The sequence below is a fragment of the Paramisgurnus dabryanus genome, chromosome 13 (assembly GCF_030506205.2).
Source record: "Paramisgurnus dabryanus chromosome 13, PD_genome_1.1, whole genome shotgun sequence".
In the NCBI taxonomy this organism is placed as follows: domain Eukaryota; kingdom Metazoa; phylum Chordata; class Actinopteri; order Cypriniformes; family Cobitidae; genus Paramisgurnus; species Paramisgurnus dabryanus.
The window spans coordinates 24558274-24574946 of NC_133349.1; the positions used below are offsets into that span (position 1 = coordinate 24558274).

The following is a 16673-nucleotide window of genomic DNA, read 5'->3' on the forward strand; positions in this document are numbered from 1 at the left end:
CATTTGCATTTAAGGTACACACATGAACAGCACTTTTTTACTCCCACCCAAATGGGGCATTTTGGTCCTGGTATAACAAATGACAGGCAAGGTATTTTTGCGCTAAAACTTCACAGACACATTCTAGCCACACCTGAGACTTATATTACATCTGGTAAAAACTGGCCTTTTTAACGAAAAATAACAACTGTAGAAGACTGCAGTCACAAAGTTGCCTGGTCCAACCAGACTCTCGTACATTCATTTCATTTGTACAGAGAGTCTGGCCACACTCCATTGCAAAGCGTTACTTCCGTTAACTCTTTCACCGCCAGCGTTTTTAAAAAAAGTTGCCAGCCAGCGCCAGCGTTTTTCATGATTTTCACCAAAGTTTAATGCCTTCCAGAAAATGTTCTTCTTTAAATATATAAACATACGATATACCAAATGAAAGAACAGACCCTCTGCTTTCAAACAAAAAAAACCATTTCATCCTACCTTTAGTGGTTCTTTTGCAATCAGCTTTTGAATATGGGTAGGTTTTTGCAAAAACACCATATTTTGAGCAAAAAGCAGGGATAATTCCATTTTTATGACAGACTTTTCATAGAGATCATATTCAGAGCGATCTTTAAAACAGACACGGACATGCAGCAGCTTGCCATAGGGCAATACTTCCGGTTTTAAAAAGTTGCGGAAGGGCGACACCTGGTGGATAATAGCGGTATTGCGGAAAGACGGAAAATCTCGTCATTGGCGGGGAAGCGTTTTCTCTTAATTGACGAGATATCTCGTCAATGGCGGGGAAAGAGTTAAGGAGGCTCCTCTGTTGAAGTTTAAAACTATTGGATCTGCTCAGAGTCACTCAGGATCTTCCATACGCAGACGTTAACGTGTGGTCGTGACGTACATCATGCGCCAAAACCAGCCAGAAACAACAAGTACGAATAATCAGACCAACAAAACTTTGCAAACCTGGTTCTTGCACCGGCTTTAACTTCTGTATATTCGGCAGCTTTGCAACAACGGACCGAATAGCTTTTCTCACGTCTTTCTCCGCTGCCATTACTGAACAACAACTCAAACTGACGCACAACCCCAACGTCATCATTTTTAGCCACCTCCCTTTGTTCGCTGATTGGACCTGCAGATTTTTGCAGGAGAAAACGAAACTCTACAGAGCAGTCCCAGACGTACTGCTGAAGCAAAATGAAAATTAAGCGAAAACAGGTAGGAGGGCGGAGCCAGGCTAATCACAAAGAGCAATTTATAGTTTTTTTATTTTAAAGCTTGAACTACATTCAGAACAAAAATCTTGATGACTTAAGGCTAAGATTTCACATGCACAGAACAACCCTGTCAAAAAGATCTGCATTTACACAGATCTGCAAAGACGACCAAATCCGCTATATTATGTATTCCAGGACAGTAGATGGCATTGTTACCTTGCAAAGAAACAGTACACACCTGCACACATTCATTTACAGAGCGATAAATACATACAATCAAGACAGCAATGCATCAAGCAGTTTTGTTAAGACTGACAATGAGGTAGGTTAAATACTACAAGTAACCCTGGACTATAAAGCGGTAAAGTTTTGTAAACTGTGCTCCCCAAGAAACAGTTTACAAACACAGTCCATAGGCTGCCATTGTTGTTTCGGTTGTACTCGCGCTAGGGATGCACCGATACCACTTTTTTGGAATACGAGTACGAGTACTTGCATTTCAGTACTTGCGGATACTGATACAGAGTACTTAATAAAAAAACATGATTTAAATTTACAGGTAACAGCTTTAGTTACCAGTATCGGTATCGGTGCATCCCTAACTCGCGCATTGCTACACTGTAAAAAAAAATCCTTGTTGCATTAAAATTTTTAAGTTCAATAAACCTAAAATTACAATTAATTGTAACTTTTTTCTTGATTATTTTAAAATGTATAGCACCTCTTTACTAGTCAAGAAAGTTGAAGTGAATTGTAATTTCAAGTTAAATAAATAAAAAAATTAAGTACAAGGATTTTTTTTTACAGTGTATAGATTTAACACATGCACATGACATCACCATTATAACGGATTCACATTTAAGTACGACAAGGTATTGTTATAAAAAACAATGCACTTTAAAACAAGTCTTCATTTCAAGTTTTCAGGACCCCAAAATGCTGTCGTCGTACTACCCAGCAATCAGTCAAAGCACATAACCGCACAGTAAAAAATGTTGTTTAAAAATTTTTCAGGTTAATCTTTGAAACTCTGAACCATAAAGAGCTTGCAAATTACCACTTGTTGACTTTTATAGGATTTTTTTTCTCCAAATTTCTGAACTGCTGATGTAACGAACAGAAGGGCTACCCTAAAACAATGCAGTCTGATATGTGATCAGTAAAAAGTTTAATTCTTGAGGGGGTTATTAGTGAAAAAAAAAAACATGTTGTCCTTAAAGGAAACAATAACTTGTTCCACAGAATATTGTGACCTATTCTGGCACAACAGCAAAGTTGTCCTCCTGAGTGTGTAACATTTTGATTTTCTCCCAAACTGTTTGGGTGACACGACCTAGGACGAGTGATGGTTTGCTGCGATTACCTTGCTGTTGTAGTCATTATTCCTTTCCTAACCTTTCAAATGCTTTACTGTGTTCAATCTTCATAAAGGAAAGGAGAGAGATATGGAGAAAGAGAGAGAGGGCAGAAATCCTCCTTACAAACATAGAAAATGGGAGCTGTGAGTACAGTGATTAGAGCAAAATGCATGTGGTGGGACTGAGTTGTCCAGCTAAAGTGCTCTGGTCGAACACCTGTGTCTACCATGAAAAAATAACCCTGAATGGATAACAAAATGTTTTTGTTCAGACATCTTCTGGTTTCCCATATACCCACTTAACATTTATTCACACCCAAAGTGTAGATGAATGATCAAGTCATACAGAGGAATAGTCATTCATAAAACCAAAAGCAAACTACAATTTATCTGCTTTTATACAAAATTGATCCCATCTGACATCTTCAACATATATTCTCTCCCTAAAAATTTTACATTTTATGGCAATCACGTCAGCTTAGTGGAAACAGAGGCATCTACAAAATCATACCAGTCAAACCAAAAGAAGGAAGAAACGTCTACTACTTTGTCTGGCTGTATTTCCTTTCATTCCTATTTATACAATCAATGAAGGTTAGGTGACTTTTGTTTTCCAGAGTTGAGGAGGAAAAACTCATTTAAAATAGAAATAAATAAATAAAAGAGGGAAGTAAAACAAAAGAACACAAGTATGAAAAATATAACAACAGACATTTTGTGTTGCAGACAGTGCCAACAAACTAACAACAGCGCATGAGAAAAGAGCGAGACGAGCCAAGAAAACAAACAGAATGACTATTAACACTTCCATGTAACACTTCATAAATAGAGCAAACCAAGTAGGAACAGAAACCGCATCCATTTCCAAGCCCTCAGAACAGTATTTTTAGTATACGTGTTTGATGTGAGAAATGAGTTCTAATGCAAAATCAGCTAAACGCCAACTACATAAAAATAAGATTGTATTCCACGTTCATTAAAGGGATAGTTCGGCCAAAAATTATATTAAACCCATGATTTACTCACCCCAAAGCTGTTCGAGTTGCATATGTCCATCGTTTTTTAGACAAACACATTTTCGGATTTTAGAAAATGTTTTAGATGATTAAAATGTTATGTTGTTACGGGGTCCACGACCTTCAAGTCCAAAACAAGTGCGTCCATCCTTCACAAATTAAATCCAAACGGCTCCAGGATGATAAACAAAGGTCTTCTGAGGGTAATCCGCGCGGTGTTGTTGTAGAAATATCCATATTTAAAACTTTATTAACGTAAATAACTACCTTCCGTTAGCGCCGCCATCTTAGACTCCTCTGTATTCAGGAGAGAGTATTCGCGTAGTGTACGCACTTCTCTTAGTGACGTATGACAAATTCGGAGGGCGGGGGCACAGAGCAGCAGCAGGGTAGCCTCCGTAGGCTGCGTAAGCTCTCATCCTGAATGCGGACGCGACTAAGATGGCGGCGCTACCGGAAGGTATTTATTTTCGTTAATAAAGTTTTAAATATGGATATTTCTACAACAACACCGCACGGATTACCCTCAGAAGACCTTTGTTTATCATCCTAGAGCCGTTTGGATTTAATTTGTGAAGGATGGACACTTTTTTTGGACTTGATGGTCGTGGACCCCGCAACATTACATTTAATCAACTGAAAGATCTAAAACATTTTCTAAAATATCCAAAAATGTGTTTGTCTGAAAAACGATGGACATATGCAACTCGGACAGCTTGGGGGTGAGTAAATCATGGGTTTAATATCATTTTTGGCCGAACTATCCCTTTAAATACTTTTGCTTCAAATCTGCTTAATCCCGGCCTCAAATCATTTAGAAATATCGGTTTGTTGGCAGAATCGATAAAGAGTCTTGCATCAGAGCTCTTTAAATTCAATTCAATTTTATGTAGTTATACAGTCTTAAAGAAAAAAATGCTAATCAAATTAAAGTCACACTACATTCTGAATTTTGTCAAGTCACATGATAGGAACACACAAAGAAGTTTTAGTTATTAGATCTTAGATCTTAGAACCACTGTGATCAACCTAAGCCAGTGAGTTCAGACCAAACCCAGATCAGTCTGATCATTCTGGAAAATGCTACTGCTCTCATGAAACTGCCAAAAAGAGCTAGAGGGATCCCAACATTATCAGTAACTAATGGCAATGTCTACAAAGATTTTGATGACCATTCTGTTGTGTTTTTCATGTAATTTTGTAGAATGACAACTCATTCCCATTCACTTTCATTATATAAATAAGATGGCCAAGATTTTTTCAACAAATTGTTTTTATATCAAAAAAATAAAAATAAAGTAATATTGAATTGGCTGAGGTTAACTTTTAGGTGACTAAATCCTATAGGCAGAATTCTATATGTTTTAGCATCTCTGTAGAAAAAAACATATGAAATGAGAATAAGCAGTGTTCAAAGCTTCAGAGCATAACAAAAGAACAACAGCTGTGTTCAGCTAACAGCATGGGGGAGAATATTTTCTGGCATGAGGTGCCCTGTGGAGAATGAGCCTGACATAAACAGGGCAAAAACGGACTCTTGTTTGTTTCAAACCGAGACCAAATTCAAGTCTAATTCACAGTGTCTAGCTTTTTGTTCTGAGAATCATTTTAGTAAAGAATCCATACTGAAAATGTTTAGAGATGTAATTTTTCATAAATATCATTACACAATTAAAATTGAGTCAATCGATTAATCATTAATACCAAAATATGCATATGGAAGCTAGTCATACATAGCAGCAATGGCTGCAATGATACATAATGTATCCATACCAATAAGAAGTTTAAGGTCATGACAAATGTTTTCATGATCTTAAAAACTTTTTAATCTGGAGTCATATATGTTTGACTGAAATGAGTTATGTAGAAAAAAATATAATTACACAAACAACACTGATTTTGTTTATTACAAAACAAAAACTTGGAAATAAATGTTTTTACAAGGACTTGAATCAAGTAATTATGTAAAGTATGGGAAAAAATTTTCAATAAAGCAAGTCAAGGGTGGATGTTTATAAAGGGAACATAAAATACACGCATCATGCAAGCTTTATTGTGCACTTCAGCATCAAATAAGGTTAGTTTTCCAATAAAACTGCCTGCATGATGATCAAATGCATGTGAGTTCAAACTGATTAATGAACAATTGATAAGCTAAACACATTGGGTTAAAAGGGACACTCCAAATTTTTTGAAAATATATTAATTTTCCAGCTCCACTAGAGTTAAACATTTGATTTTTTTACCATTTTGGAATCCATTCAGCTGATCTCCGGGTCTGGCGCTACCACTTTTAGGATAGCTTAGCATAATCAATTAAATCTGATTAGACCATTAGCATCAAACTTAAACATAACGCTTAAAAATAAGAGTTTCAACATTTTTCCTATTTAAAACTTGACTCTTCTGTAGTTGCCATTTTCTAGGCCGATATTGCTAGGAACTATACTCTCATTCTGGCGTAATAATCAAGGACTTTGCTGCTGTAACATGGTTGTAACAGGTGCAATGGTATTACGCAGTGCCCGAAAGTAGTCCCCTGCTAATGAAAGTTACTTAGAGGACTATTTTCGGGCACTGCGTAATGCGCAATGCTAAATGGTCTAATCAGATTCAATCAGATTGTGCTAAGCTATGCTAAAAGTGCAGCCAGACCCGGAGATCGGCTGAATTGATTCCAAAACGGTAAAAACCTAATATTTAACGCTGGGGAGCAGAAAAATGTGCATATTTTCAAACAACTTGGGAGTGTCCCTTTAATTTAATAAAGACAATTTTTTAATTCATTGCAGATTATTTGTTAACCCCCCCCCCCCAAAAAAAGAATGGAAGTGTACACAGCAGTCATTAAGTGTTTATAACATTCCCGTAAAGCAGTGTTCTTCACGTCCAACCCTGGAGAGCCGGTGCCCAGCAAAGTTTAGCTCCAACCTTAATCAAACACACCTACCTGTGATTTTCCATTGCTCATGAAGACATTGATTAGCTTGCTCAGGTGTGTTTGATTAGGGCTGGAGGCTAAACTCTGAGATTGTTTTTAGGAGGAGGAGATTTGCATTTTTGATTAAAGATTACGAGGGCACATACAATTAAAAAAAATAATTAAGTCATTGGTAAAGAATAGCACAATATTCCAAAACATTTTCGTTTTTAATTTCAAATTTCATTGACTTTAAAGTCACAAGCAAAAGCATTGCCACATGTATAACCTAAAACTGATTCTAATCCCAATAGTGTACTAAAGCCATGTCAGGGCACAATATGACAATTATTTTGCGAGAATGTCATAATGGGAGCAAACTGATAAAAAAATACAATATTCTCACAAGATTTACAACATCAGTTCTTCCGTTTATGTAGTTGCAGTTGCCAGTGTTGTAGAGGTCAAGAGTTTGATTCACAGGGAACACAAATCTTTGTAAAAAAAAATGTGGACTGCAAATATTTTATTGAATATTTATAGACTGACTTTATAGACTGAATAAGTCACTTCAGTTAAAAGCTACCAAATGAGTAAAACATGTAAAGTAAATAAAATATACGTTATATATAAGTAAAAAGGAATTCACAACTGCCTTGAGACTGTAACATCACCTGATATTGCAATGAGAATACTAACACAGCAACCTGTCAGGATTTAACAGCTGTCCGTGAGAACACTGTAAGATTAAACTACAAGCTGTTATGTAATCCGTCCCTTTAAAAGCCTGTGAACAATCTAAACTTAGCCAAAACTTCCTTGTAAATTCGAGTACATTTCGAGCCTGTCGCAATGACCAGATTTTTTTTTAGATACTTTTTTAATCCCTGCAATTAAATGTTGGGTTTAGATCAGTTTTCATGTACAACATGGGTTTGCAAAAATTTAAGGTTTTGGAAAATCTGTATTTTCTTTTAGTACATTTTTACTAGTATTGAGCACATAAACACCATCTTTAATTCAGAGCTGTGGGAATTTAAGCAAGGGAAAATAAACAGATTTTGAGAAAGATTGTAAAACGTCTCTGCAGCTTAAAACAGTAAAAAAAAACGTCAAGAGTAATAAAGAGTATGAAGAGACTCATTTTGCAAAAACTTATACATACATTTTGGCATTAAGAGTTTATCAGTCTTGTGATAATGGCTGGTATTTAAACAAGGCTCAGAGGAGTTTGATTATAGGAAAAAAAATCATGTTCATTTAGCACTTCGTGTATTTAAGATGTTTAATAGATACACAACACACAAGCACCTCCTACACAATGCCCATATACACACACATACAAGCAGACAGACTCTGTAATAACAGACAGGGCTGATAACACACAATAGCAGTGGTTTCGGTGAGGATAATCTCCTCCTACACACGTGGGTTGTGCCGAACAAGCTGCCAGCAGTGTCTCTCATCCCTGTTGCCAGCAGGCCTCCAACGCAGAAGTGTGTTTGTCTTTGGTGCCATGTGTTTCTGAACTACCAGTAGACCCTGCGTGCATACGCGTGTATAGGGAATACTGCCATGGCTCTACAGGAACCCGATAACATTTAATAGCCTAAGTAATATGTCTCACTGTAGGAGTCAAGCCCAACATTAAGCTATTTAAGATTAGTCCTGAGGTACATCCTTGGGTAAAATTAGCTTAAAGACATGGTTTATCCAAACATGAACTCTCAATTTGTTTACCCTCACCCAATAACTTCAAAACTCATTGTTCTTCTGCGTCTCAATACTAGTCACCAGACATGCAAGAATCAGACTGCAGTAACAATAGTGATTTTAGTTTTGGTTTCAACTTTGCTAGAGTCAAAAATATTAATTGTTTTTACAGACATCTGTAAGTTCACTCCTGAAGGCCCACTAGAGTTGTCTGGATTACTTTTATGATGGATGTATGTAGGAGCTTTAACATGCTGAGTACTGTATATGGACACACATGGTGCTTTTCCATTGCATAGTACCCCATGGTTTGGCTTGGGTTAGCTTACTTTTGGGGGTTTCCCACTGGGTGCAATACATAGTACCCGATAGTTTTTTTAGTACCACCTCGGATGGGGTTCCAAATGAACAAAGCTGATACAAAAATGTGACGTGAAAACACTAGATCACTGATTGGTCTAAGAGAATCGTCACTATGAATGTATGGGAATGTACAACGACGCTCTCACTTATATAATGTCACAGCAGTAGGCAGCGCAAATATAACGACACGCCTATAACCCAACTCCGAAGTGTTACTAAACTCGATGGAAAAGCCAATCAAGCCAAAGTGAGGTGAACTGACCCGACCTAAACCGTGGGGAACTATGTAATGGAAAAACGGCATAAGTGACTAAAGATTTTTGTAAAAAAAAAAATTTTTCAGATGAAGAAAAAGTCATCTGATGATATGAGAACGAGTAAATGAATTTTCATGAACTATTTTTTATACACTATGCAAGTCTCATCTCCTGCGTAAGTAAACATGGAAAAGGCAAATCTTCAGATTTGAAAGCAAATTACAGCACATTTGAGAGTTAGGTTATTTTGGACAAGTACTCTAGGCTAATTCACCACATTAACTCTTTCCACGTTATCTCGTCAATTAAAGAAGACATATCATGAAAATCTGACTTTCCATGTTCAATTAAGTGCTATAATTGGGTCTCCAGTACTTCTATCTACCTAAAATATTTGAAAAAGAAAACAACAAAAAGAATTTTAAAGGACTCACCCAAAAACAGCAAATTTTTTGCTCACACCTACAATGTGTCCATTTTAATATGCTTTTATAAATTATCTGTGTGGTATTAGGAGCTAAAACTTCACATACGTACTCTGGGAACACTAAAGTTTATTTTACATCTTTAAAAAATGACACTTTCCTAATATGTTTTTATGTCAATCTGTAATTCCGTTATTATCCACCAGATGGTGCTCTTTCCCAATTTATAAAAGACTGAAACAAAAAACAATTTTACAACAGTTAAAACTCTGTGTATGTTTTGATAATCGTTCTAAATCTAATCTCTAACAAAATTCCTTTATAAAAATAAAATTTCAACTTTTTGCTCAAAATGTTGTAATTTTGTAGAAACCTACACATATTTAAAAGGTTATAAAAAGAGTTTTGTTTGTTTGAAAGCAGAGGGTCTGTTCTTTCATTTGATATATTTGTATGTTTATATATTTATAGAAGAACATTTTCCTAGAAGGCATTTTTTGAAACTTGTGAAAATGACAAAAAATGCTGGCTGCACGATGTGAGTAAAAGTTGCGATGTGCGATGACATAGTTTAATGTTGTGATGACGATGTGAGTTGCGATAAATATTTTATATTTTTTCATGTTTAAGGGGCCATTCATTAGGGCTGTGACGGTTAGGATATTTTCTCACCACGGTGAAGCATAAAAAAAATCATGCGGTTATGCGGTTAACCGCACAACAGTAACCCCCAAAGCCCAAAAGCACAACCCCCCACCCCCGCAAAGCATCGGAAACGTCTTCTTATTTATTATTAAAACAACAAATTATATTAGCAATAACAACATAAAATAATATTTATTTCCATAGGTTTAATATATATATATATATATATATATATATATATATATATATATATATATATATATATATATATATATATATATAGCAATACGTATAATATATATAATATATATAATAATTATATAATTTTTTGTCATCGTTTATAACCCATTTTGTACAATACATTTCATACAATAGCAACCTGAAAAAAACTACGCCGAGCTTAACATTGTTTCTTGTAAGCAAAACCTTGATTCCAATTTCTTTAGACATTTTTAGAGTGTTTTTCGGGTAACACTCCGTGGATATAACGCACTCCTCCAAACGCAACGGGTTGAACGTTAAATAATTTATTGCACAATAAAATGGGTTACAAACAATGACAAAAACTGTTCCATAATTCATATTAAACTCAAAAGAAACGAAAATAAATACTATTTCATGTTACTATAGTTAATATGTTTAATTATAATTTTTCAAAGCAGATACGAAACGAAATAACGTATTGCATCATCCCGTAAATAACTGCGCAAAACTTATGGATACTCCAATCAATGCTTTAAATTACTGCTGTCCATTTACATAATCAAGAAGATAATAAAACTTTTTTGATCCCGAGCTGGAGAAATTAGTTTACAGCATTAACGGGTCACGCGGTCAGTAAGCCCTCACCTGCCTGACTGATGTCACTATGGTACTTTGCTCCTCTCGCAAAAGTCTTGGAGATTTCCAACTGTCGTTGCTGGGCTGAAGTTTTATGCTTTACTAAAGGTATGTTTGGTGCTCCCAAGTCCGACAAACGCCACATGATAGTTAATCATCACAAGATGTGATTTTAGAGAGTGGCATTTCCTCGCTACGATAGTCAGACACATAGGTCTACAGCCGACCGCGCTAGCCTTCATAACTATAGTTGGCATGTTTGACCATTATAGTTTTAAATAATTATGCTATTATTATCAGTACCAACGGGCATTTCGTGCTGCCCGGTGACCTTCTTGCACCTGAATAATGTAATGCGCGTGGCTGTGAGATTTCCTTGCAATTGAGATTTTGTTATTCGCGCAGTGAGTGAGTTGGTACAGTTCCATGGCATGCAATAAATATCAGAGCACCTGGGCATGACGCGCTTAAATTAATGGCTTCATGTTTAAGAAGATTGCGCCCGTGACAGTAGGCTATTGTGTGTATTTAAGTACTGAAACTAAGTAATTAAATAACAATTATAAGACATGCGCACATAATAAACCCCTATATATGTTTAATGCACCGTCCCTCCCCCTTGTGCGGAAAGCAGTTTTTTCTCTAGAACCCTTGAACACAGGATGGAAGACAGTAAATTATGATTAACAATGACTTTTGTGTATAGTTCATATCATACACCATATGACTTCTGTAACTTTCACCAGCAAAATAAAGAAAATATAAAAAAGTGCGGTGATGACGATGATGAACTCAGCACCGCGGTTGGCATCTCATTACTGCGGTGACGCGGTTATCGTCACAGCCCTACCATTCATGTGTCGCGCCTAAAAACGCGTGGAAAACGCTAGACACGTAGGTTATTGTCACATGACCTGCATGCTGCGCTTGTGTCATTCTGAAAACTTAAAATGTTTTTGAAATGCCTGGAAAAAACGAGCGCGTCGCACCACGTGCGAGTCGCGACAGCAGTGCTTCCAGAGCGCACATACATTTGAAATAATGAACTTGAGCGCGCAATAGACGCAATATGTGAATCACTGCTTCCACAGTACCTGTGTTTGCGGCGTCATCTCTCCTAAATCCAAAATAATTCCATGATATAGCTGAAGTGCTGTTCCTTTTCACCACAAGGTCTTTGTCTGACAACACATTTTCCTCACTCTTCTCTCCTTCCTCCGCCATCGTTTTTGCAAACAGGCACAGCGTCGCAACTGACACCTCACAAATCAATCTGAGCGTAGCTGACTTGGGGGTTCCCCTGATTGGCCTAATAGCATGAATGCGCAAACCATGTCTTCAGGACTAAACGTGATAGGTCAAACGTTTATTACATGCGCTTACCGGATTCCCTTCATTCATCGCGTCAAGGCTGTCTGTTGCGATGTGTTCATCGCGTGAGTTCATATCGCGACGACAATGAAAATTGAGTTAAAGGGTGGTTCACATTTTGCGTCAAAAAACACACGGAAAACGTAACCACGCCGTTTTCCTCCTTTTCCAATGCATTTTGAAAGTTGAAGCATTTTCAACTAGCAACTTTTTCGCTGCAAAAAAAAAAACATGTCCTCCTCTAATGCTGTGCGTCTACATTCAAAATAACGTTTTGGTGTGCGCAAGACACGAAATGTGAACCACCCCTAACCACAGAGTTTGCACTTCATCAGATTACAAATCAGCCTGGGTTACATTTTTTATATATAGATTCTTCCTTACATAATTTTTCCCTCTAGTGGCCTGTGATTGGCTGTGACCGGATTGAGTCGATAATTTTGTGAATTTATTATTAAATTAAAAAGTACATCAACCAATTAATTGAAAAGATTCAAACTAAAATTGAGGCGATCAGATGCAAAAGCAGCTAATAACGTCACCTCCATCAAAAATAAAATAATGATATTAACCGAATGTTCCGGGACGTATTAAATACCTTTTTAAATTCACTTATCCCGGCCCTTAGGCAATTTAGAAATGCAGATTTTTGGGGGGAAATCCATTAAGAGTCTAATATAAAATGCTACTTACAAAAAATGTCAGACGCACTTAGAGGGTTTTGCATCTGAGCCCTTCAATTAATGCATCTAGAGCTAGTGAAGAATAAGACAACTCAACATTTTTTTTTTTGCACACACAAAACTACTGTACGGTTGTACAAGACTTACAATATGACAAGTACAGACCAAGTTAGATTGCTTTAATGTTAATTTGACAGTCATGGTCTTCATTCACTTGCAAAATATAATCCAGGATTTTTTGTCAAATCAAAAGTTCCACAGAAAAATGTCACTAGGATGACACATGAAAGTGAATACCGACATATTTTCATTTAAACCAGATTATACAACTATTTCAAGTGCAGCTTTGAGCTGTAAAAACTATGGCAATTAGCACTAAATGTTTTCTTCCTGACACGATCACCCTCCACCCACATTTAATGCGACAGGGGGATGGGGCTATTCTGGTATTCAGCGCAAATGCATCTCTTTAGACAACACACACACACACACGCTCACCCACATGCATGAGTTAAGTGAGGAATGAAAGCGTGGGGGAAGGTGAAAATGAAAGTTAGGAAAAGAGGAGAGGATACATTTGAAAAGATTAAGTCAGCTCCCTCCTTTATCTTTCCTATGACTCTATGCAAGACCATTTTTCCGCTATGACAGCCTGACGACATTTGAGTTGGTGCTGAAGTGATACTAGACTGGACTCATTCATTCATATTTAACCTGTACATTAACAAATCACATACAAAAAATATGAAATGCAATTCTTCATGTAGAGAAGGATCCAAAGGGAAAGCTATTAACTACATCCTCTTCCCCATTCATAGACCCTCCTTGCACTTTCACAGAGAGTGAGAGCATGCAACAGCTGTGCACGAATAATCACACAGACATTTCTCTCGCAACTGAACCGATCTTCACTATTCATCCATCATGCATGCTCAGAAACTGCTAAAGGGCCTGATGCACCATCAAAAACCCATTGAATATTGATTCAAAAGAAAAACACACTGCGAGACTTACCTCTTTTCGTTTTATTTAACCCCCCACGAACCTCTGCCTTCAACAGCCCATAACCCTCCTCTTTTCACCCGAGGATAATGATGGCGATAACAGACAGCGTGTACAGATCAACAAGTCTTTAAGATTCTTCGAAGCCCTGTGCAGCCAAGAGTGAAGCAAACTCAAGCAACGTCCCGCCTCCAGTGACGTCAACCGTCGGTCATGTGACCGCATAAAAAGCAGAAGCGAGCGAGTGTTTCCCTGGCAACAGGCAGACAGTTCTGTAGTGATTTCAATAGGTCATCTGTCAGAAGCTGCGCTGAATGAGACCCTCACAAAACCACAGTCTAATCTTCAGCCGAACGAGCAGGAGAGAGAGCGTCAGAAGAAAAGCTTCAGTGTTGTGGTCGGCATTGAAAGGAAATCGGATGAAGTGAACGGCAGCAACAGGCAACATATGAATGCAAAACAATTTGTGTGACTATCGGCGTTAATGCAATGTACAAAGAAGCATCTATTCTAAGATATAAACAGCACAGTTGCATTGAGTTTTTAGTTTTATCCGACAGTGCTCCCTCAATAATAATAACAGGAACAGAGGCATTCGGGTGCTGAGTCAATGGTTCCCAAGGGACTACGGACGCAGATTATAAACATTCCTTGGCAATTAGAACCACAAAGGAAGGCAGAAAATAAACAGACCTCAGATTTATGATGTCAACATTACTCTGAAAAGAAACATTGCGTTATCCAATTGCTTAATAGGACTAAAACAAATGGCTGTAGAGTGTCGTGCAATCTCATTGAATACATTAAAACAGGGAGCCATTTAGCTCAAATAAAGAGGAAATGGGAAAAAATTCAGTGCATCAGATCTCTGCACTACTCGCACGCCTTATGAGAAAGTTTAGTGTGAGCGCACCTCTGAAGCATCTAAAAGCTTCAGACAGCATGCAAATAATGGGTTAACTTTCTTTTGGCTTGAACAGACATATTTACACAAAATTATATCAAAATGCCATGGTATACTTTGTTTTTTCATGCGTACACGAACATGTGCGCATGGTCGAAGGCATAGCCTTGCAAAGCATAGTTTATTTGACTAGTACATGTACAGACATTCAATGCATGTGCATTGCGACAAAATGCAATGCATCTCTTACATACTACATTCTCCTGTACCCACATACATAACCTACAACGGTTACCAAAAACGGCGGTGCACGGTCCTTCGTGTATTCCCAAATTCCGTTTTCTCCGTTTTAATTTTTGCAAATTAGGTTATATCAGTTTTAATTTTTGGCAATTATTATTTTTTACCCTTTACTGTTATTTTAGTCATAAAAAGAGTGTGCCTTTAATGTTAATGATTAAAATGTAAATGATTTTGGGGAAAACGGTATAACGCTTTTTTAACGTATTACTTAATGAATGTAAAACATGCATTTACACACGCACATACACACGCGCACACACACACACACACACACACACACACACACACACACACACACACACACACACACACACAACTCAATTCAATGCATTGTTTAGTGTTGTTGCAGAAGACTACACGTGTCAAAGGAGTGGTGCCTTCAGAAGTGCCTTAAATACATCGGTCCAGCGGAACGCGATCCATATTTTATACACAATCGCTTGAAATGCATAAAACTTTACAAACATAAACAGGATATAGTGATCTGACTTAGGAAAGCATGAGCTTCCGTGTTAATTAGCAAATTCTGCGATTCCGTCCACGATTCCGTGATCGCGGAAATTATAGGGCCATACTTAAACATAGTTGTGTAAATGTGACACAATTCAGAAAGAAAATGCATGTCTAACAGTATTTGGAAGCTGTGCATTACATGAAGCACACCAAAGATATTTGTTGCCTGTAAAAAAAAAATCAAATCAAATTTATAAACATAAAAAAATATTGAATCGCAACAAATCTCTTCAAACAAGTTTCCTAAAAACTGCCATTTCTTTCACTCTTTGAACAAACTTATGATCCCAGTCGTTGGGCCAATGCCAGGGAGCTCTGAGACAACCAAAAAATTGCTTTTCAAAATTGATGAAACCATGAAATTTCCAAAATTACCCAACTGAATTTCAGCATTGCAAATTGTAAGGTTACCCTTTCAACACTAGCTCCTTGTAAAATGCGTAACATTCGTTTGTTTGGTTCTACAGAGCGCAGGCGGCCCACAGGGCAAGCCCTGGTCTCTGCATTCCTTAACAGACAACGGAAAGAGAAGCACTTAGGTCTCTGGGTCAATGTTTTAGAGTGAACCCTCCCACTCTTCAGCCCATGAGCGTGGAAAAATTATCTGCTTCCATGCAAGGGTCTAATTTGAATACCATCTGGTGGCTAGTTGAATAGAGGTATCCAAGCCTCTAAAATGAGGCAAAGAATTGAATACAACAGAAGAAGGGCAAGGTCAGGAAATAAGGGCACCACGGGGAAGCTCTGGCACAGAGGGAGAAAGGGGAAACGTCCCCCAAAAGGGTTGATGATGGGTAGAGAAGGGGGAGCAGACGCTTGTGAGAAAGACGGATATTTGTTTAAGTCCAAACGAGAACAAATAATATGCCAGAAAAATGAGAACATGCACTCAAATGCTTGTGGTGAGCAAACTGAAGAACTTGTTTTGGGTGGGGTGGACTGTCATACAGTAAGTAAGTGTGTAAGTTATTTACGTTGTCAAAGAAAGGAAACTACACATTGTAATGAATCAATGTTAAAAAAAAAACACCAGGCTTATCTCAAATTAAATAAAGTATAAAATTAAGTTCTTAAGTTCATACATTTATTTAACATCAGATAAACACTTGTAAAGGAATGAGCAATCTTTGTTCCAGCTGTGTAGTTCAAGTAT

At 37.3% G+C, this 16673-nt stretch overlaps 1 protein-coding gene across 3 annotated transcripts in view; it reads right to left on the reverse strand.

Moving 5' to 3' along the window:
• The window catches only part of ncalda (neurocalcin delta a), a 49920-nt gene that overhangs the window by 17492 nt on the left and 15755 nt on the right, over positions 1 to 16673 (reverse strand). The window contains exon 1 of one of the 3 annotated variants that reach the window (XM_065246170.2): positions 13813 to 13989. The exons of the other annotated variants lie outside the window; for them this stretch is intronic. The gene's annotated coding sequence lies outside the window, so the exon portion shown is untranslated. Of the gene's footprint in view, positions 1 to 13812; positions 13990 to 16673 lie in introns of those variants that run through there. 3 annotated transcript variants of the gene reach the window in all.